A 23,675-nucleotide genomic window follows, 5' to 3' on the forward strand; every position below is an offset into this window, starting at 1 on the left:
TCCCAAGATGATGATTCACTTCCAAGTGTAACAAAAAAAAAGAAAAAAAACTGAAGAAATCTCTATCAAGGCGAAAAGGTTTTTGCTTAAAGGTTTCTGAAAAGGCCAGAGGCATGTGTCACAGTAAAACGGGCCTGACGACGGCTATGTTGTGATGCTATAAAAAATAATACAGTATTAAACTTTATCTGCTGAGTTTGGAATTATTAAATGTGATATTTAATGGTGGGATATTTAAACCCCTCATTATCTTGAGTTCATAATTCATTTAACACTCCCTCCTGTCATTTAACAACTCAGATGTTCACTGTTTAGGGAGCAGTTTCCTTTTTTGCATTAGAGATGAATACTCACACAGTTGTAAGCCTGAACTTGCATGCAGAAGTTGCTCCAGTGACTATGTTAATGAGTCGGTTAATTAGCAAGACTGTAGAGAGTTTCGTTTCTCATGGCCACAGGGCAGAAGAGAAGAAGACAGGTGTCGAGCTCAGGGAATGGAGAGAATCAATATCTCGCCGTTTCTGGTCTCTTTGGGCTTTTTTTAGTAACTTGATGCTCAGGTGTTAATCACAGAGTCAAATTGTTTCATTAATCAAGTGAGGAGTCCCAGAACATCAGAGACAGGTATCTCTGCCCTCCCTACGCTCTCTGCTGTGTCCTCCTCCTGACAAGCAGATAACCATCAGTAAAAAAAGAGAGGAGAAAGAGGTGACCGTGCTACAGTGGAGCCAAGTCTCACTGGGAGGCTGTCAGACAGCATTCCAACACCCAAACGTCTCCTGTCCCCATCATCTCGTTTCCTAAACTGGCAGTTTGGGGCTGATGAGTCCAGTTATCTTCTGACAGTTTATGTTAGTCTCGTTCTGCTCAGATCGCAGGAAACAGAGGGAAGGGGCTGATAAAATTTGCACGCTACTCTGCAGCTTATCTTTTGTTTATGTCGATTGGACATATTGAGCAGAAATCTAACCAGCATATCTGCTGCATCTATCAAACCTATTTGATTGCTAATCTATAACGCCGCACAAACTGAAAAACAAAAAGTTTGTTCTTTTACGTTCCTAAATACAAGGTGATGTTAAAAATGCCAGTACGAAATAGCTTGGCGTATAAACAAGTCCTTATATGTTATCTTTAACATTTTTTGAAAATATTCATTTATTCACTTTATCAAGCTCCCTACTGAGGAATCAGAAGAAAATGGAGGCCGACATGTTTTTGCATTTCAAACTCCACTTAAAGGCAGCACTACTTTATCATTTTGAGGCTAGTATTATCAATTACTTGTGCATAAACAAACAAAAATGCATGTCTAAATCCAAGATTGAAAACAAAATAATTGAAAGAAAATACTTGATAGAAAATTGTCTAATACAATTTTTTTTCCCTCCCTGTTTCATGTTTTTGTTAAAACGTTTCTATCATAAAAGAATGATACGACAGCATGTTAGGGCCACTGTAGATTAAAGAAATAAATAACTGCCAAAAAACTCAAATTTTTTTAATTAATTCAGAAATTTTCTAGATGAAACAAAGGCATTTCTACATTTAAAAATTTGACAATTTGCTGGTAAAATTTCTGAGGTTAATCTTAGAAATTATCTTGAAAATCTTGTAAATTTCCACGTTTTTTTTTTTCAGAAAATTTCTGAGTTTTTTTCAATCAAATTTGCTGGGGGACAGTTCAAAGCATTTGTGATGAACTTAATAACTAGAGCATGTGTTGTGTTAATTTACAGTGATTTTCTCCAACATATTTGCTGCTTGGTTTTAAATATGGTTCAACTGCAAATGTTTTTATCCAGGGCCACACAGAGACACAGGATAAATAACCTTGTAAATGTTTTTATTTCTCAAATTCTGTTGGTCATACTGAAGAGGGATGAAGTGTTGAATATGTGAGACACTGAAGAAGTTTTGGTCTTTTAGTAACCATCTCTTCTGAAAAAGTAGATTAATATCTGCAAATATATTGTTGTGTTCTTTAATTTCCTCTTTGAGTTTTCACAGAGATTAACTGCTAGCCTTCTACTGTGCTGAAGATTTTTTATTTTCTTTTTCACTTGTTGCAAAACTGACTGCAATGTAACATACCTGAACACACCTGAACAAAATGGCTGAATTACTTCCTCAGCTTGTCATAAAGGTCAGTAATGAGCTTTACATTTAATTCAGGTGTGTTCGAGCTGGAGTTGGAAATGCTTCATCTATATACAACTGGTAAGAGAGCGATTTCTGAAAACAACCAGAACAGAAAAGAGAGCTGGTGTTACCATCATTAATCAGGACCAGCTGTGACAGAACAACCGACAGAAATAAACTAAAGAAACAAGAGATGCTGGAGACAGTTTTGCAGGTTTAAAAACAATGTACGGTGGTAACAGAACCTATTGGAGAGAAGCAAAGGTAATTTAAACAAAAAATAAAAAGTGTAATATTGGTGCATGTTGCTGGATTCACAGAGCTCTCCCTGCTTTCACCCCCAGTGAAATAATAATGCTACACATGCTAATTATCTTCAGTTCCACAGGTAGTCAACCTAATCTCTTGTGATGCTGTTAAGTTTTCAGACACACAAGTGTTTTCGATTTGTTTTTGGACTGTAAACAGATCCCCCAATTAGGATCGGAAGGAACAAATGTTTAGGCCAATACATATGCTGTAACTCTTGTAAATAGATTAAAAACTATTGCATGCTCCCTCTGCAGACATTCAAATTGGGATAAGAAATCTGGTTTTGAAACTAAAGGTTATTGGTAATCAATGGCTTGGGGCTGATAGTATCTGGTCTATGACCAGCTTCTTTATTATTTTTTAATATTGCAAAATCAAAATATACACATACAGCCTAATGGACTAATAAAGGACTGGAAAATGTCAACGGAGAGATATTAAATAAATTGTGAAATAGGACAAAGGCTTAGAAAACAGATGCTGCTTGGTTATCTACCATCAAGAAGAATTATAGTGTTTTTATGGTACTGTAAAGTTTGCCACAGCAAAGTTAGAGGAGAGTTGTACCAGAGTTGTAGGTGAAAGAGAACTAATATCAACGTTTTAGCTGGTGCGTTCATCATTTCCGCCTGTAGATACTAAATAACCCTTCAGTATACAGTGCCAGAGAAGCTGATGCTGAAGAGGGAAGATGAATCATGGAAGAAGTAAAAAAAAAAATTCACTTTTAGATTGGAAACAAAGACATAGTGCTCGACTTTCTGGTGAGCTGTACTTCTCAGTCACCTTCGTTCTCAGCGGTCTCATATCCCGTCTCCTGGTGAGCGGAAGCTGATGTGGCAGCACAGCATTAACCGGGATCTGCTATCAGTCTTACATCATTATTCCCACTTGAAACACCATTAAAACCTGAGCTACATCATTCCTCTGTCTGAAATGAGCTGTCCTGTCTAATACAGGCTACTTTTTCATCTGCATGTTTGCCTGATAGGAGCTTTACATTAGTCAACTTTTAGATCCTACATTTCTGAAGAATATTGGGTATAGTACAGTGAGTATAAGTTGCTTGTATGGGCTTTTTGTGCCAAAACAGAAGTGGTGTCCAGCTGAGTGACGTTAACCCATCATCCCTCAATCGCCTACAAATTCAACAAAGTTGGAGTCAAACGTGGGTGCCATGTTTCTGCTAGTTTGTGCAGCAACATTTTTTGCTTGTGACTATTAATTTAAAGATGCTAATAAATGTTTCCAGAGATCATCAAATAAGTCAATGCCCTCCCGCCCCCATTTTTACAAAGGCAGGTGAAATATGGTGATAATCTACTGTGCTATGTTTGTGCTGTTATCTTGGTGCAGTAAAAATTGCTACATATCGCAATTATTTTCAAAATTAAAAAAGAAAACATTTCCAGAGGTCACCAATGTTCAATCTGCCCTGCTGCTCCCCCCACCTACAAGTAATTATTTATGTTTGTTTCACTTGACAACTTAATAACTTCATTGGATTATTTGTGATTAATTAAGCAATATCTTTAAGTTGGATAAGCTATTCTCTTTTTTTTCCAGTGTTGTTCTACATGCACAGGGGGCAAAAAGTTTGTGACAAGAGGTGGACAAACAAAATTAGGTGATTTTCATCATGTGACATCAAGCCAATTTCAGCACGGCGGTCCAACCATGGAGGAGCTCCCAAATCTACAGCAATTGCATCACACCATCATGACCATATAATTAAAGATCCCTGAGGTATGTTTTCCACACCTTGTTGAATCTACACAAGGTAGATTTAAAGTAGTCAAGAGTACTTAATGAAGTGGCCAGTAAGTGTATGCATACGGTGGAAAGCTTTGCCTGTGCATCATATTCAGTGAATGACTAAAATCCTCCATCTCTTAAATTATTTATTTGTGTTTAAATGTATTAATTTCCAAATAAAATGGTCTTATTGTGTGTTTAGGATACTTGTTTTAGTTTCTGAAGCATAATGAACGTGTTTGCAAGAAAAGCAGGTCTATATGCGAATCTTAACAGCAGCAGCAAGCAGAGTAATCCTTTTTTACACTTCAAAGCTTATTATCTCTCAGAGGCCTTAGAAGAAAGAGGCATGGGTCATGGTTTCAGTGTGAGAACAACAGACTGTAGCTCAGAATAGAATACACACTCTGCAATGAAAATTAGAAGTGCTAACACCCAAAGCTTTTCCATATTACCAAGATTTTTGTTTTTGTCTCAACAGAATGTGAATGCCACTTTAAGTCTTAAGGTTTGAGGGATTACATCCCCATAATCTCTAGAGAGTGATGTGCTCATGAATCAAAGTCCTCTCTGACCCGTCACATAAAACTACACAATTCAGTTTAAATGCAAAGTTAAAAACTATCATGAGAAAGTAAGTAAAATGAGCCTGAAAAGCTCATCTCAACATTTTATGCAATGAAAACTGGAGCAGTGATACTGTATTTTAAAGCTTCTGGCATATTCTGCCCTTGATGATTTTGATCAACCAAAAGTAGAGTTCAAAAAAATCCTCCAGTGAAGGCACACAGTTATTAAAGGTGTCAATTGGACCCCGAGATAAGAGATGAGAAAGCCGGAGTACGAGTGGGAGACAAATAAAGGTGAGATGCAAGATTTCTCCTCGCTCCGATAATCTGGTGAACAGATGAGCCCGGTTTGGACCCGTCGCCGCAGCTCACCAGTAAAACAAAGCTGACAAATGCAGCGAATGCGAGATGAGGAGGAGATTATGAGCATGGCGGAGGGAAAAGGCTTCGGTGTGGCGAAAGCTCTTAATGTTCTTGGAGGGAGACGGGAACTCCGTGGATGTGTGTCCGTGCAAAAATAAGAAGCTCAGCTGAGTGCCGCCTCGGTCGGATCGCCCTGCCAATCATCTCTGGAGGCATACAAACATGTTTAAGTATTTATAAGTATGCACGTGTTTGTGCATGTTTATGTTTTTGCCGACACCATATGGAACAACCCATTCACCTCTCTATGAAAGATGCTGGACAGAAATAAAAAAAACATGAGGTGTGTGTTGCTTTTGAATTAAACAGGGAAGGAGAGCTCTAGTTATCAGCGCTGTTGTTTGCTTTCCAGTTTAATTTCTGCAAGAAGATGTTGCTCTGTTAAGGCTGCATTTTTGTAGGCTGGACCTCTTGAATTCCTCTGAGTTGGGAAAGCAGGGTAATGTTTGGGAAAGCAGGTTGAAGCAAATACGAAAAGACTTTGAAGAGTCTCTTTAGTTTGGAATAGAACAAACCTAGGCCGGGATTCATCTCCCAGTGACTTTGTGCTAAATACAAGTTTTGCTCTAATGACTTCTGAGCTTGCAATGGCGCCAAGATTGTCACATCAAATTTCTGTGTTTCCTGCATAGAGGTCGACTCTGGGTGAAAATAAGGGGGAGAACAGGAGCGAGAGGACGAATGAGAGCAGCAGATAAAGGGTGCTAATGCTGGCAGAATACCTGTCACATGCTGGGTAAAGAAATCATCCTCCAAGGTTCTCGTTCCTAATCCTATTTTTACACAGAGCATAGAGTGTTTTTCAAATGTGCTCCTAACCATTGTACCTTTCCATACTTTGTCAGATTACAGCCAGAAACTTTTGGTGTTTCGTGTGGTAGCTCAACACAGAGTAATGCATAATTGTAAAGACAAAAGTCAAGGCAACATTTGAAGGGGGAGTGCAATTACAGCTGCAAGTGTTTCCTGCTTTGAGGTAAAGTTTTGCTGTTTTTGGTGCAAAATAACTCGGGAGTGGTCAGATTTTACAACGAGCAAATGGAGGATTACATTTTCAACTCCTGCCACAGATTTTAACCACATATGGCTGAGCTAATATGTGAATGTGGTTTGATTTAAACCATCCTCTGTATATTTAGTTATTTTTCAGTACTTTTGGCGCCTCGATCAGGTTTTTCTTCTGTATAGTAAATCCCCGGGTTAAACACCACATCCCCCTGTGAATAGCTGAATCCGTAAATACTTGAGATCTCCTCATAAAACGCTATTACTGCGACACGCATATTTGGCATATAAGTTGACTCCGAAAGGCATCCAAAGTCAGCAGGTTTCTTTTTGCGTAACCGGGAAACAAAGGCAAGCCTTGCTTTTCTTAAAAAATGGCAACCATTTGTCATTTTTCCGACCAATACAATTTGTAAACGTTAACCTTACAATTTCATGATAAATCTAAATATATCTAAAAGAGTAAAATCTATAAAGAAGCTTTTTTTAACAGGTAAGAGAAGTCTCACAAATGTAATGTTATTTTAGGACAAAAAAAATCCAAAATAATCAAAGAATAAAATCACAGATGTTGTTGTATATCTCCAACAGCTGTGAGACTCTTTGGTGATTATATCAGTTAGGATGAATTAATCAACTTGTTTGCCTGCAGCTTTTTAGTCATGGTCTCCGTGTCCCTTTTCACTCAGAGATGGATTAATAACAAGAAATGATCCGATGTCCCTGTGCTCTTCTGTCTTTTCTGCAGAACTGGCAGAATGTAAAATCCCCCTTTCATTAGGAGAACAAATGGTACCTTTGACAGCCAGTGTCAAAAACATGCATAGGGTATATTAATAAGCGATTGGAGAAGCACACTGGAGGGATAACCTCAGCAAGGCCTCAACCTTAATGGTCATCTTTGTCATGAATTTTTCACCTCCTCATTAAGGGTTTTAGCCATTAAATGTGCATTTGTTTGACTTTTACTAAGTTAAAAGGCTGACAAATATGCAAATGGTAATGAAACTGCTGAACATCCACAGAGCACATTTGCAAGAAGAGCTAGTGGCCAGCAGGCAATTTCATAAATGCACCCTCTGGCAAAACCAGGAGATATTTGTTGTTGCCTGAAGCCATAGTAAGTAGAAATCAGTAGTGTTGTAAAATCCCTGTAGATGTTGAATGAAATCTTGATTTTTAGTTTATTTTTCCTGTAAAAATAAGGAATAAACAGGTGTAAGCACAGCAAGCAAAATGTGTTTAATGGTCAAGCCTCCCTCCCTTATGAAAAAAGAAAAAAATCTTTCGGGTTTGAATTAGGTGACCTTATTTTCTCCTCTTCTTTCCCCACTTTAAACATTATCTCCTGAAGTTTGTCGACTGCAAATGAGGTGCAAATTTGGTTAACGGTGATTTGCTGTAGAAGAAAGGTAAATATTTGCATTATGCTTTCAGGATGCTGTGCTCACCACATTACATGATTTTATTAGCTTACCTCTTCATGCACAACAACATTGTATTCGCAGGGATAGCTTTGTTTGCACTATGCATTGCAAATTGTTCTGCATTCAGCCATGTTTGTGTGCTTGTCAAATTACTAGCTGTAATCTAGATCTTGTGAAAGAATTTTAAAAAGAAAAAAATGATTTTTAAATGCATCAAGATGCAATAGCTTGGTTTGTTCAAACATCAACCAGAATGAAGCTTGGTGTATAAAAATTTTTGTTTTCCTATGGTCTGATGAAATTAAGGAAGTTTTTACTAACATTTTAACTAAGAAGTTAAAATGTTAATCCTAAAGCACTAATTATAAACTTTAGTTCCACAAAGCTAAAGCACTACATTGACAGGGTATTTAGCAGAAGCTAATGCTAAAGCGCTAATTTCAATTCAAATTATAAATGTCATTAAAAGACTGCAACCTTCTAGTGCCAATTAAATTTGTACATAATTTACATATTCTATGATGCCCTTTGATATTGTATTTATATTTTAATCTCATTCTCTACTGATTATGGGTTTTCTTTGTTCCTGTATGTATGTTGAATGAAAGAACCTGAGAGGAAACAGAACTGCTGCTTCTTCTTCCACTTCAAAATAACAGTCAATAATCAGAACTTCAGCACAAAAGTCAACCTTCATCCAATTGAAGGTTTACAAATCATCAATGTAAATTAGAGCATTAAATTTTATCTGGAAAAATTTTAATTAGGGGAAGTAATGTGTGCTAAATATTTCCAGAGTTAGCAAAAATGCTAAAAAGTTAAATGAAAACTTGGCTCCACTTTTTAGCAGACGTGTACCTACCACTGCCTGTCGTATATTACAAATACACAGATGTATTTTCATTGAACCTAGAAGGTTATTTCTGATAGGAAATATGATAGGCAATTGGCTTTATTAATCATTTAAAATTTTAGTCAGAGGTATGAAAAAGTTTGGACTTGCATTTTCTAATATAATGTATCTTCAAGGATCATTAGAGATTGCAACAAATCATTCTTGAACTTTCTGTTTACCTAACTTTCAACCTAATTGCTTATACAGAAACGATTGCTAAAAAGAACTGATCCAAGTCTCATATTTCATTAAAAATTCATGGTGTTCTACCATAAATTTGACTTCTATGAGTAAATACTTGAATCCATGTGTTGAAACTTCACATTCTGCAGCAATGTTACCTTTTTTAGCTTGAGGTGATATTTTCTGGTCCTGGAAGATTTTATGAGGTTGCTTTTACTCAGCTAACAGAATACAGATTAGCCTGCCAAATTCATATTTTATGCAAGTTTGATTTACAGTTTTGTTTTTTCTTTTGGCAGGTCAGGAACATCTAAAGCATCACTTCTATGGTTCCTGTTTCTGTACTCCAAAGGCTGTGAAATATAAAATAAATGCTATAGTGTTAGTATAAATATAGTTCCATTTCTAAACTTTTAATCTCCTCTTATTTTTCTCACTGAGCTTTTTGCACACCCCTGACTGGTGGTGTGCCAACATTTGCATGCTAGTGTAACTTAATTTCTCACTCCGCTTCCCAAAAAAATTCAAAACCCATCTTAGGACGTTAGTGCTGCAAAGAAGGGGGACTTGCTTATGTAAAGAACATTTTTAACAGTTTCTGAACCAGAGGGCATCATATGAAGAGGAGCAGCAGGGAGTGTTGTGTTTGGCACATTTGTGGCAGCTGAAGTGGTAGCTTTGCCTTATCTCACAGTGTGAGTATGAAGCCGTTTTCTGGAACTGCTGTCATCTGAATAGAAGCCAAAACCTCCCGCCTGCTACCAAGGTGCAACAAGGCTGCAGCTGCACAGCTCTGTGAGGAGAACATTTAAAGGCCTGCCACTAAATTAGGCCCTCTGGTATGATGTCTGTTTGTTTAAATCATGGGTGTTGGTGTCCTTGTCAATAGATCTTACAGCACATAGAATCAGCAAGCTTGTTGCATGAAACCCTACAACTCTGGGATGTGACTTCCCCTTGCCTGTAGCCAAATGTCATTGTGAAAGATATGACAGTAATTTCACTCTCTGTCCTCCTCAAATGGTTTGACTAGAGGCATCAGTTAACTCAAAAAGAGCACAGTAGGTTATCATAATGTTTAGGAAGTACAGTGCCTTCCAGACAAATTAATAAACCTTAAAACTTTCAGGTAAGGGTGAGTCCACCAAGGCTTGATTCTAGTAGATGCTGCAATCAACCTTAGAAGCTTTATGTTGATTGCAGCCAGAATGGAGGGGAAAAAATGTACTGTTCCAGGAAGTCTGCTTATTCGCAGTCATCAGTTGCCATACTTACCTAGCTTGAGCATTCATAGCATGCTATGTCATGGTGAACCAGGTGTGGCATAGCAGAGAGAAAGGGGGAAGGTGTAAGCAGAGTGTACACAAGGATGATTGACAGCATAAAGACCCTCTTCCTGGCTCTGCTTGTTTCTGACAGAGTTGTGTATATCTGAAGAAGGCAGAGGAACTCCATTTTTTTCTCACAGATTCTGTCTCATGTTATACTGCCACAACATAGTGATAGTTTTAACAAATATTCAACTTTTTTATTTCATAAAAGTTACATACTTAAATATCACCTTCAAGTAGTTTTAAGAATCCTCTACCTAAAGATTGCTGTTCTTTGGTTACTATCATAACACCAGACAAGAGAGACAATATCTCACAGTAGTTTGTCTGGGTAACACCATCGGTTTTTGGCAAGCACTGCTAATCCACCTCATTTGCTTTTGCCACTCCTCCTTAAATCTGTGTCTGGAAATATAACAAACACAACAGAGCTACTGCAATATGTTGCTAGCACAATTCAAGTAGGAAAAACCCACTAAATCTATAACCAGAGTTATACTGGAATGGCCTACATCTCGGAATATTCTTGTTAAAATGGTCAAGTCAAAGTCCAGTATTGTGGCAATACTTGTAGATGCTCTCTGTCCAATCTGATTGAGCCTGAGCTTCTTTGTACAGAAGAATGATTCTTCATCACAATTATTCACCACCTTTTTTTGACCTGCCTCATAATATCTTAATAAAATACATTAAAGCTTTAAATTTGTAATGTGACAAAACGTAAAGATTCACAGGTGTGAAACTTTTGCAAGCCCCTGTTGTAGATAACAGGTTGATAGCTTAGACAGAGGGATTATGTTGTTAAAGCTATTATTTTCAAAAAACAGGAAATGCTGAAATGACCCAATCTTTGGAAAAACTCTCAGTTTGTTAAATCTTATAAACACAGCTGGAGTCTCGCCTTACAGCAAAATAGGATGGATCTGGAAGTGGAGGATCATTTTCTGTTTAAGAATCTGCACCCACTAAGATTTTTTTTTTTTTTTTTTTTTTTTTTTACTTTTAGAGATGTCTTGTAAATTGGCTGGGAATAGTACACCCTGTTCTTGCCAGTATTACATGGGATTTTTTCCATGTTATGGCTGAAGTCTGCGAATAATGAGCTGTTCTAACACGTATCTTGTTGTCCACTTTAAATATATACCAAAACATTAACAGGGTCCATCATTTGGAGCTCCAGAAGTGCCTTACAGTAACTCACAGCTAGTGGTGATACTAAATAATTAATGACAAACAAATTACTATTGCTGTAGCCTGGCCTTATTACATCTTTCAGACTCTCCTCATTAATGCAGTGGACAAATTTGTAAGAAGGTTGGTTAAGCTTTCCTCAATCTCCTCCAGAGCAACATGCCTCCTTTATTCAAAAGAAAATGTGCAGAATGGGAACACTAACTTAGAGTTTGGTAATCTTTAACTGTAACTGTTCTACATCAAAGGGAGGAAGAACAAATCTCACTTCTATTTCCTAAATGTACAAGTAGTGTAAGTGAAATATTGAAGAAAATCATGTTCTTATTCTATTTGTAGAGATCTGAAATTCCACAGGTTACACATTACACATTAGAACAGCTGCAAGGTCTGCGCTCTTTCAACAAGGTGTTAGGTAAAACAGAGAGTCCCAGAACTGACTCAAACACACAACAAACACATCAAGTCTAAAACCATCTACCATCCAGTGCAGGCAATGTGGAGGACCTGATAAGAATCCTCTATAGGACTTGCATCTGAAACACCTTGGTGTTGTTATCCCTGGGTGTCCAAAGCCGCTGCCCTAAATCCTTGACTGTGGAAGCCACATTTGCTAACTCGACCTGCCACCACATATTTTATGCTTGGCATACACGTACTTTATACATAAGAGAAATATAAAAACAAATCAGTGCTGTTCCTCTGTTTTTGATAATTTCATACACAAACAGCTGTTAAGTACATAAAATGCTGACTAGAAAAAAAATTCCCCATATCATTTTTGCGCCCCCTCTAGTGCAGCGCCCCTTTGTGTTGCATACACTGCATACCGACTTTTTGTGCCACTGAATGAAAGCACTACAACATTAACAAAACCACTTTTGCTTTTGACGTAATTATTCTGCCCCAAAATAATTAAATAATCACATCAACAAAGTTTGAAACGTCCTTTGTTTTTGTTTTTTTCTGTTTTTTTCATTCCTATATATAATAATGTGAGAGATTATGTCAGTTGCATTCATTAACTTGAAATACTTTGCAGAACTGCACTTTACGAAGTTCGGTCCATTTACTTGTATTAGCTTGCTGGTAGATAAGCCACTTTCAATATGGCAGACGCTATAACGTATCGCAACAACGGGCCGACCCGCTCAAGTGATAACTTCTGGTTCAAAAGCACCGTCGTCCAATCAGTGATCGCTCAGGTCTCCAACTGGAACGTACCCTTTCCGTTTTGTTAATGTAGTGCTTTCGTTAATGTTGTAGTGGTTTGCACCTCAGGGCCACCGTAGTTCAAGATACTCATTCTCTTAACATTTCCTGAGTTCGCTTGGCGGTTCCTGGTTCTGAAATATCAACCTAAAACAATTATAATTGTCCTTCTACTGGCAGGTAATGCTTACTGGCCTCACTGCTGGCTTTTTGAACAGGTGATCACTGAAAAATTACTTATCAAAGCAGAGAAATTTTCCACAAGTGGTTAAAAATTGACACGTGGATCGTATTGCCTATGAAACGACCAAACCTGACAGTAAGCCTCTCAGATAAATTAATACAAAAACATATTCAAAATTACTGTGAAGGATCTCAGGTAAAAATTTCTGAATGCCATTGTATTTTATTCTTTGATACAACATTCCCTGTTTTGTGCTTAAATATATTCTGCCAGAATGTACCAACCCTCCAATGAGGAGCTGAACAATGCAAATCAAGAGGGACAGAAACGTTTTAGCTCCTAAATGCCTCTTTATTTATCAAATTGGCAGGTAGGAAGCTGTAGGACCATATAGGCTGGAAAGCAGGCCAGTAGTGCTGGGAAAATGCATTGTGAGGAATTAATAGTGCTGCTTTCATACATATTCTGAAAATATGAAGAATCATGCCAACAATGAAGAGGTGCAGGCTTTTGAGTCCCTACTATTAATCTAAATGAATTCTGTATGCTTTTTACTTTCACTCTCTATTCTTTATGTCTTCCGACACTGAAAATGTCTTTAAGCTGGAAGAAAATAATAAAATACAGGGAACAAAGCTTTCTGTTATGTAAATATCTCCAGATATTTTCAAAGGGGTTTGTGTGGCTGCTTTTTGTGCGCATATAGCAAGGACTCTACTTTCTTTGGAGTGGTATAAAATATAAAATATCGCCCCTCTACCTGAAAGAGGCTGGTTGCTCTGCATGGCTGCACCTTGAATGTCTGTAAGTGAAAGGATGTGTACCATCAGGGGAGGGCAACTCTAACTCTGCTTATCAACACGAAAGGCAAGAAGAGCAGAGGAGGCAGTCGTAATGTTGTTTGAACCTTTAGTACTGTCAAATTAAACTGAAAAGAAGTGGAGAAGTAGTCGCTTCAGGGGACTGATGCTGTGCAGTTGTGCCAAATGGTGCCAGACAAAGTCTGTGCATACATTAGCCAACATGCACGAAGACCAAAAACTTGGCTATGGTACAGTACCTTGTAAAAGCATTAAAAAACTTGAAACATTATTCATATTGTCATGTTATAACAAACTTAAAAGTATTTTACTGAGATTTTAGGTGACTGACCGAAACTATGAACCTTATTTATTCTACCTTAGCAAAGTAAACTTGCCAGTGTCTTTAAATCTAAATTTAAATGCCAAACAACTTAAAAATATTTTAATTTGTCTATGCTAAAACTGTTGAATCTATTTTAATGGCATTTTCAATAAACAAATGTTAAAATTCTAGATCTATTTCCTGTGTTAACATACAAGCATTTCTGGAGGGAGCTGAAGGTCTGGTGGCCATAAGCAGCTGCTTAATTTGCTTATATCTTTGGCTGGCTCATACTGAAACCAAAACAGAAATTTTGATCTATGTGCAAAAGACTAAACATGGTAAAAATCTGAAACTAGAAATCACCTTGAACACAGCATCCTGTCAATTCAAGTTTATTTGTATAGCATATTTCTACAGTTCAGATTGCTTTCCATCATAAAAACTTCGTCATCAAATGATAAACTTTACGTTTTGTCATTCCCAGCATCAAAATCATCAATAAAATACACAGTAAGCATAATGATGGCAGCATCATGCTGTGTGCATACTCTACTTTGTCAGTACTACTTAGTTCAATGCAAACCTGTTGGACTGTAAAATGGTTCAATCAAAGTACAGACTTAAATCCAACCTAGGATCCATTGGAAGACTTGAAAATCAATGCCGACAGACATTCTAATTTACAAAGATGCACAAAATGTTTTCCTCGGAAGGTGCGAAGCTTCCACCAAGAAATAATCCAGCACAGACAAGCTAGGCCATTGGATCACCTAGTGTGATTTTTTTTTAATCCCACTTAAGGCAGAATTTCAAACTTAAAGATCAAAGAAACAAAAAAGTAAACTAAAAACACCCTAAAACAGTCAAAAAGCAGATTTTTTTCTGTTTATATGTTAAACAACATTGTAGAAAAATATTGGAGGCAAATACATAAAACCTAAAGCATTGTTACTGTAACTACAAGTGCATTTAAATAGCATCAGGCTGTTTTGTGTAATTACTGAGTGTGATTTTTCCTCCTCCAGCCAAAAGGCTCAGCTGGGTTTTGTGCTGGAAAATGAATGGCTGGACTCTGCCAAAAAGCCCTCAGAGTCATTTCTCCAGACGGCAGTGTTGGGGATTCTTGTTAATCCGCCGTACCCATCGTCTTTAAATAAGTGGTACAGTTTGTGGTGAGAGCAGTTTAGAAAAAGCGTCCTGAAGTCCGACACTTACAGGGTCTATCGTTCTTAATTTCCACTCCACCGCACAAAGCAAATTGGAAGCCAGCAGGAAAAGGTAAAGCGAGTCGGTGATGTTAAAAGAACTTTTCTTTAGCCATTTCTTATTTAAATACAAAACAAATACACCCTAAAGGAGAGGGTGAGTAAATAAACTGCAATGTGAGCATGCAATTTGAGATAAACCTTTCCTTATTTCTTAAAATTTCCACCATCTGCTCTGCCTGTAGCTTTGAATAATTTTTATTTATTTAGAAACAAAACTTTAAGTGGACCAGTTTTAACTTGAAGATGCTGGGAGCTGTTTCATTCCCCAGTCAAAGTCTGCGCTGAGCAATAATGCAGCAGAGCCAAGAGGGCCAATCAGTTGTTTGTTTCACGTCACTGCTTTGCCTGATATTTGTTTTATAAATCGCAGAAGGGTAAGGCGATTATACAACTTAATTCTCCATGTGGCATTAATTGCCAAGCCGTTAATTAAAAGCACTGTGATTGGAGTATAGTCTGTCCCCCAGGATGTAATAAAGCCGGTATCCCAAACACTTGATGGCGACACCGATATTATAATAATGAAACCACTCATCTGTTGGGAGTAATCAGGTCTTTAAGTTTTACTTCCTGGCTTCTTTTTGTTGCTCAGAGTTGTTTCTGGAAGCCGCTTCCATTTCCTGTTACTTTCAACACATTAAACAGCTAAACTCCTTCGAGCAGGAGGGATAGACCATGTTAGGCAGTGAAAATCTGGTTATTAGCGTTCTGCTGCAGCTGGAAGTGGAGTTAAATAAGTGGAGATTAGCAGACTGATGTAAAATATTAGCAAACCACATAGAAATAGAAATGCAAACTTAAACACTGGCTACATCCTGTGTGCATGGATTAAGACTGGATTCTAATAACATCTCATTATCTTACTAAATACTTATAAGGAGCTTTGTTTAAAAATCTAGAAATTAAAATAGGTTTTTATTGACTTTGGTTACCAAATAACCTAAATCAGATTTATTTTTTTATTTTTATTTATTTATTTTTTTTTTTCTGCCAATATGAGAAACAAATATGACTTTTTCATGGCAGTCTGAACGGCCCAATTTGGATCTTTTCATCTCCCTAAGAAATACAATTTTTCCCACTTCCACGTGTGGTTCTGGTGCTTATCCAATAGTTTTCAAAGTGTCTGCAGTTCAAATGGTCATGTTGCATTTCAACCAACATTTACATCATTAATATGAGACATCCATCATGATTCTGTAGCAGTAGAAGCCAGATTCTGTAAATCTAGAAGTAAAGAATGTATGAAAATTATAGTTCTGAAATTCTGAAAGAAATTTATGAAACTGAGGCTCATCACATCATAATCCCAAAATCAAGAAGTGAAAGCTAGGCGTATCATTAACTGATTCAAGCATCAAATTATAGTTGTTAAAACTATTCCACGTAAAGTTTAAAAAATAGTCAAGTAGATTTGTAGGAAAAAATTATTTACAAGCTAAGTGCGCAAAACATTTTCAAAGTTAACATTAATTCACTAAATGAAAAGTTAGCTCCAGCTAGCTTTAAATACTGAAGACCTCCCACTGTATAAATTCTTAAAATTTATACAGTGTCTTTATACAGTGGAGATCCCCTCTAGTGTCTTCCAGACTCATTGTGTGCTCATACTCATATCAGCAATGATATGATGGTCACTCGTGCAAACTGCTTTAATCACCCTCTAACCGCTCATGTGCCTCTCCGTCCTTCTCCGCCTCCTCAGGGGTTTTACACTCTGCTGGGGTGGGATTTTCCCTTCACATCTAAATCTGTTGGTCCATTCTTCCACTGTTTTACTGTTTTCGGCTTCATCAGTGCATCCACTGCAGACGTTCGACTGTAAACGTCTAGATATTGCCAAACACATTAGGTGAGGTTTGAAATTACACTTCTCCATATTCTTCAAGGCTTCCATTTAAATGTTGGCTACAGCATCGGCGTAGATGAAGTGGTGAATTTGTCTTCTTGCTCATTGTGACAGACTGTGTTTGTTTTGTGGTTTCCATTCAGCTTTCTGACTACAATATCAATAGTCATACACTTGGGGTGAAATAGCCCGTGAATGCTGTCGATACACATCCGTGGCTTTACATCAGGCCTGGAAATTGATTACATGCATAACTGTTTAAAATGTTTATGTAAATAGTAAATGATAATAGTTGCAGTCAGCGGCATGCAATGTTCTCTCCATTGCATAACTGAACTCATTCATCGTATTTATGTCTTTCTTTTGACGACATCTGTAAATAAGTTTGCACATTACACAGCCCTGAGAGTGGCTGTGACCAGAGATGAGATTGAACAAAATGGATATTTCTTAGCTCATTAATGTTGGTCATGTTTGTTTGTACTTGTTTGTATTTTTCATACAAATACAATGCTATGCACTCTTAAAATTATGCAATTTCTGTTTGTGTTCAAAGATGCAGAGCACAGATAAACATAGATTGTGCGTGATAATCACACTTTAAATGCTGTGTTCTGTTTTCCCCTCCTCCTCTCATCATAAACCTTCACTCCATTCTTTAGATGACAGTCTAGTTTATTCCAGAGCGTCATTTTTAATGAAGACAGTTTTTCCGTCATAGCCAGGGCTCTGCACAATAGCTGCCACATGAAGAAAGACAATAAAAATAAGCAGCTGTTTGTAAAGAACCACAATGAGGTTAAATATGCATAAAGAGAAAAATCACTTGCAGCTGCAGTGGCTGTATTTACTTCCAGATTTTATCTCCTCTGCAATGTTAAGATGAGTACTTTTTAAAAACATTGGCTATTTGGAAGCCTGTTCCTTCTTTTAACTCATGTAAAACCTTCTAATCGTTATTAATTTGATGTACTGATTGATTGCATAGCTGTTTTTGTTTTGTCGTTTTACTTAACACAACTAAGTCAGAAAATTGTCAGTCAAAACTAATCTTGAATCTTGTGTGTGAAATTTGAGGAAAACTATACAGTTTACTTATTTTTCTTAACTCTTTTCAAGTTGTTAATGTTTTTGCTTGTTTCATCTCTTTTTGCTTTTTTTAAACTTCTGTAAAAGCATCAATTTAATGGTAAGAAATTGTGATATTTTGATCCTTATTGAACTGAAATGAGTTGGACAGATTCCTGGTCAAAACTAATTTTGACCCTAATTAGTCAAACGTGCTTTCTCATTGGTCCAAGCAAATTTCAGTGTTTGTTTACAAGGAAGTCTCCACACTGTATAAGAAACCAAAAAGGCATAGCTTACCGTTTATCTGAATAAGCTGTTCTACATTTTTCAGAATAGAAAATATGTAAGGTGAACTCTTTTTTTCATCTGCTTTGTGAACTGAAAGTTGAAAACGGCACTCATACCATGTAGACAGAGTGACGTCAGGAGGAAACGCCCCATTAATACAATACAATAGTATCGCAGTTATCCTGTTTTATGGGCGTTTCATCTGTTGTCCACCAGGGGGCATTTCATTGTCTCATCTATTTTTCTGAACTCAATTTAGGTTTTTATTGCTAGTTTTATGTATTTATTTTCTTTTTTTTTATAATTCTCTTTGGTCCCTTTTAGCCTGGAAATGGATTGAACTAGTGACTAAAAGAGAACGTATTGCATGCTCCATTTTGTGACTGACATGCTACTAAGCAATGGGAATTGTTATTTTCCTGTGGATCACAGTCATTTGTTGTGCTTGCATTTAAATACTGCTCCAGGACGCTGGTGAGTAAGCCAAACAGGGCAATAAAGATAAAAATACATATGCAGAACATGAGATAAGAACTCAACAGGATAGCAAAAAGCTTATCTCAGCTTCTTCAAATGTGACTCTTTAATTATCAAGTTTTATTTATTGACCCATTGGGGATTTGTTGCCCTTTGATTGTTCTGTACAAGCCATATTTTGTGAGGACAACAGCAATACTTTCAAGGTAAAGGTGTATATCCCTGAGTTCAAAATAAGCCAAGTCAACAATCCCCTTGGAATGCATTAGAGACCCGTCAACGTTACACCACTTTAAAAGCATCAGCTCAGCTTTTTCCTCTACCCATCCCTTGTGGCAAACACATACTCATTAAATACTTCCCAAAACAGGGAGGCAACCACAGAACAGGTCAGGTCGAATTTTTAGAAGCCTCAAGGTATTCACAAAACACCAGACAGAGGTCCTAAACTCTTAAGCAGCAAGGGCGAAATGCTAATTTAGAGAGTAGGTTTAGTATTTCAGTACTACCTAATGGATAAATGTTGAAAAATGCAGAAAATCTTTCAAAAGACGCAAAAAAACCCCCAGAATTCAAGATCAGCATACCTTCTATTCAGTCCAATAAAAATGCTCACACCTGTTAGTGTGTGAGCATAACACACATAATACACATAACACACAGCATAATACACATCTTAACCCTAAGACATAAATACAGAAACTTTTCAGATTACTAAAGGAAGAACCTATTTCTTCCATTCCGCTTTTTATTTTCCATTTTTTAATCATTTGACACATTTTTCCCAATTTTTCCGTGTGTTGACCACAGAAAGCAGCATGTTTAGTCAAAAAGACTGCATGCCTATTTTCACGAAGATACAGCCGTACAGTTGGCATCTGTCTTCATTATGCAATAGTTCCTTGGATCAGAGGGCAGGGAGATGGAGATAAGTCACCTGCACTTCACAAACCCTATTTGAGTGCATGCACCTCATCTTCATTTGTCCTGCTGTCTGTTACTCAGGAGCTGAGTGGAAATTTTCCAGCAGCAAGATGCAGAAGTACAGTATGTAGCTACTTTTCAGGATTAAACATAGCGTTCTCAGGGGCTTGTTGTCTCTGAGCTTCCTTTTTTGCCAAAATTTAATCTCAGACTGTTCTTGGCAAGTGCAAATGTTGACACTTTGTGATATGAGACTCTATAAATATAACTTTCACCTTGCAGTCATATTTTAGGGTTATTTCAGTCAAAGGTACCATGTGGGAATGTAAAGTTTTTCAAACTGATCTTGTTTCATATTTGTTGTTCCAGAAAATCCACTGTAACTCTGCTTCGGTAATCTTGTTTGGGGTCATGGAGTGTCCAGTTCCTGTTCTAGGAGGTCAGAAGTTGGAAGCAGGACAGGTCAGAAATCCATCACAGGTCAACTCAAAATGGCAAATTACACTCAGCCATGCATGCACACACATACTTGGACAAAATTAAAAATTTCAATTTACTCTAGCAACTACACTTTTGCAATTTGGGAGCAAAATATTAATAAATGCACAGGGAGCGCAAACTATATAAAGAACAGTTGTGGCTATTTGAACCCAGAACCTTCTTTGTGCAGGGAGGGCTTAACTACAACCTGGCTTAAAAAAACCCACATCTGTTTAATTTAGTTATTCAAGCAACTAAGTGCATGATTTGCACTTTCCTTGAGGGAATTTCCCGCATCCCTTCAAGTTAGAAAATGGGTGTAACACAGTGAAAAGCTTACCTCCCCATAAAATGTCTTGGTATTAAACTAAAAGGAAAAATTACAAGAACCTCAGTGGACTCTGTCTCTGGTTTTCTCCCTGTGTGGCGACTAAAGGACAGAACAATGTTTTGAGCAAATAGCAACAAACTTCAGACCTGATTTATTTATTTATCTTTTTCACAAGGGGAGATGACAACAAGATATTTGGCTTTTTTACTGTTATAAAAAAGAGCAAATTGAAACAGTAATCCACTTCCTGTGGCCAGCAAAAACACAGCTGGTTGAAACAAGACATTAGAAAAGGATCAGTTTAAAACAACTGAAGCCAAATCTTTGTTAATCCTGTACAAATTCACATTTACACACCTGGCTGTTAAAAGGGTTGGGATTATTCTGATCTGATGTTTCAAAAATTGTGGGAATTTTGCTTTATGTTTGCAGATTTTTAGATTTTAGATTTTATTTAGATTTTATTTTAGATTTTTTTTATTTTTATCGATGAATACACTGAAACAAATGTGGACACTGGCACATTAAAAGAAAGTAAATCAAATTAAATAGTCTTGTCAGAGTCAAACAAGTTTTGTAAATGTAGTTAAGATAATTTCCAAGACCACTTTATATTTATATCATTTTCTTTTGAGAAAACCAAGCTCCTAAAGGTGAAAAATTGATACCAACATCACCTTTTAATGACTGTGAATGGTCGGATGTTGTTTGTATTAATTGCAAACAACATTAATTTTCACACGAACTGAGTGTGAAATTATGTAAAAACTGTGAATTTAACACTTTGATGTCAATACTATTAAGGTCAACATGGATATTAATGGCAAGTTAGAATTTTTTTTGTTTCTTCACAATACAGCTATAGCATTGGAGCAGAGTGTAAATATGATGCTCGTGTCTTTTACCTGCAGAAAATGAGCATCTGCTATAAAATTCCAATTCCCTCTTGGAACAAGGAGTGTTCCTTCATATTGGTAAGTTTGAAACAGCTTCTATTAGGCAGGAGATGTTAAACAAGCATATGATTTAAAAGTTACACAAATGTTTTTGTTGGATTGTCTGCTGTTGGTTGCCGATATGAACTAGATAATCGCATGTGGAAATTAATTTGCATAGTAATCTGACCACTATTTTATCTGAAGCGCTCTGAGCAGGAATTATAATTTTATCTTCACCTAATGCAGCATGACTCCCATCTGACTTCCTGTTGTAATATTGCATCTACTTTCTTGTTGTTCCAGGACTGAATTTCTAGGTCAGTGAAGCAATGTTTTTTTATTCCGCTGTTGTTGTTTTACTCTGATGTTCCCTCCCCAAAGTCTCCATTATACCACGGTGAAAATGGGACAATGGTAATTAAAAGTAGAGGCAGCCTTGTGAACATTTCTTCACCTTGTGGAGGAGCCAACCATGTGAAGCTCTTTGTGTGAGAACTATAGAGAGAAAAATAGTTTTCAGACAGAAACTGGTATCGGAACAAGGAAAGAATTAACTTGTCTTCAGGTTTTAAAACATCCATCCTCCAAATAGGCTTGATCCTATACATTTAATACTGACTTACAGGATGTTAACTAATTCTCTAAAACAAAACTCCTCCTCTCCCCCCAAAAAAATCACAAAGTAAGAAAAATCATCAAAATAAAATTTTGAAAATAGTGCAACTGTTGACTTCATGCAGAACTTTGCAGAACAGCACAACTTACTCTGGGATTAAATTACAATCCAAATTCAGGCATCATTTACAGGGAAAGCACATGTATAATTTGATTTCCATTTATCAATTATGTCCAACCTTGTCTTGATCTGTCATTTAAAATGTGTTTAAAATACATTAGAGGTTGGCAAAATGGGAAAAAGTTTAATGGTAAAGATGTCCTTGGGCATTTTGATACATCTGTTGAAGTTGATTAAAGTAGCAGTAACTTTTATTTTCCTGACAGCAGAGTCTGTGGGAATGCTCAGGCTAGTTAGCACTACGGACAGTGATGAACATTTTTTCTGTAATGGTAAGATGTTTCTCCCCCATGGTTTCTCCGCCACAGTAACAGCACTAAGATCTTCCTCCTGGCTCTGATTGGTTGTAGTTGGTTGGTGCATTTCAAACGGCAATAGTCGCTGAAGGAAGATCTTTTATTTTTTCACAGATTATCAGTCTTGCATTACGCTGTTACAACATAATGACAGTTGAAAGACACATATAAAAACAATTTAAAAAATAAATAAATAAATAAAAGTTACATGCTACAGCTTTAAACTTGTTACAAATGGATTCCTAGGACATTTATTTTCTTGAAGATCCCCAACTGAGATTTCTTATCAAACCCTTAACAGTTCGGCACCAATTTCTTTTTATCAGGGTGACCCATAATGAAGATGCTGCAGTTCTGCAGAAGGAGATAAAGGATGGAGGAATTTCAAAGATTGGCTCTGTGTCCAGATGAAAGGCATGTGTTCTCTTTAAGTAGAGGTGCCCTAGAACAGCCTAATAGCCTCCTGTGATCCAGCTTTGTGTCTTTCTTGTTAATAGAAGGCTACATCAGCCAAGGGACCTGTTGTCCATTCTGTTTTTGCTACTAATGATTAAAGCCATTAGTTCCAGTAACACCTTTAATAAAACTGTTCAGGACTATTTGTCTTCCTTTTGAACAAATGACATTCATTACAGGCTCATATTCACTTAGTTGACTCTGGCTCACTCTTTGATAAGTAAATTTCAACATTACAAGGCTTACACTATAAAGGAAACCATTGCAACACTGTCAAATGTCAGTTGCATGAATTTCCTACACATAGTGTTACATTTTTTGGAGTTCTACAGTTTCTAGGCTTTTTGAAATCAATAGAGAAACATAGCATCCTTTCCTCTGCAGTTAATTTCTGGTTGTAACTGATGTATTGCTCCCTACAAGAACAGTTTTCTTTCATGGTTTCTTCTTATCCAACAAAATCTTGAAATAATCCTGATATGTTTGATCTCTAATTAAACTTATTAGCTTTCCTAGAAAGTTCTCAAGTTATCAAAGTGTGCTCTGTGAACCCAAGCTCAAGTTTTGTAGTTTCTCCTCACTTACAAAGTTGAGGAAAGATATTTGAAGCCTTCGTCTGCCATCTACTGGCGAGCAAAATCATTGCATTTTCCCCAGAAATTAAAGAAGCAGGCATTTCGCTGTCATATTTTTCTGCAACCAAAAAATGTTTGGTCATGATGTTTTTTGTTTGCTTCATTCAAC

General features: G+C 36.9%; 1 long non-coding RNA gene across 1 annotated transcript; it reads left to right on the forward strand.

Moving 5' to 3' along the window:
• Positions 1-2,258: 2,258 nt before the first annotated feature.
• LOC122837091 lies at positions 2,259-21,419 on the forward strand. Its single transcript, XR_006371686.1, has 4 exons — positions 2,259-2,406; positions 4,021-4,200; positions 20,004-20,096; positions 21,357-21,419. It is a non-coding gene; the product is annotated as an uncharacterized LOC122837091 (long non-coding RNA).
• Positions 21,420-23,675: the final 2,256 nt, after the last annotated feature.

This window comes from Gambusia affinis, linkage group LG09 (genome assembly GCF_019740435.1).
Source record: "Gambusia affinis linkage group LG09, SWU_Gaff_1.0, whole genome shotgun sequence".
Taxonomy (NCBI): Eukaryota; Metazoa; Chordata; class Actinopteri; order Cyprinodontiformes; family Poeciliidae; genus Gambusia; species Gambusia affinis.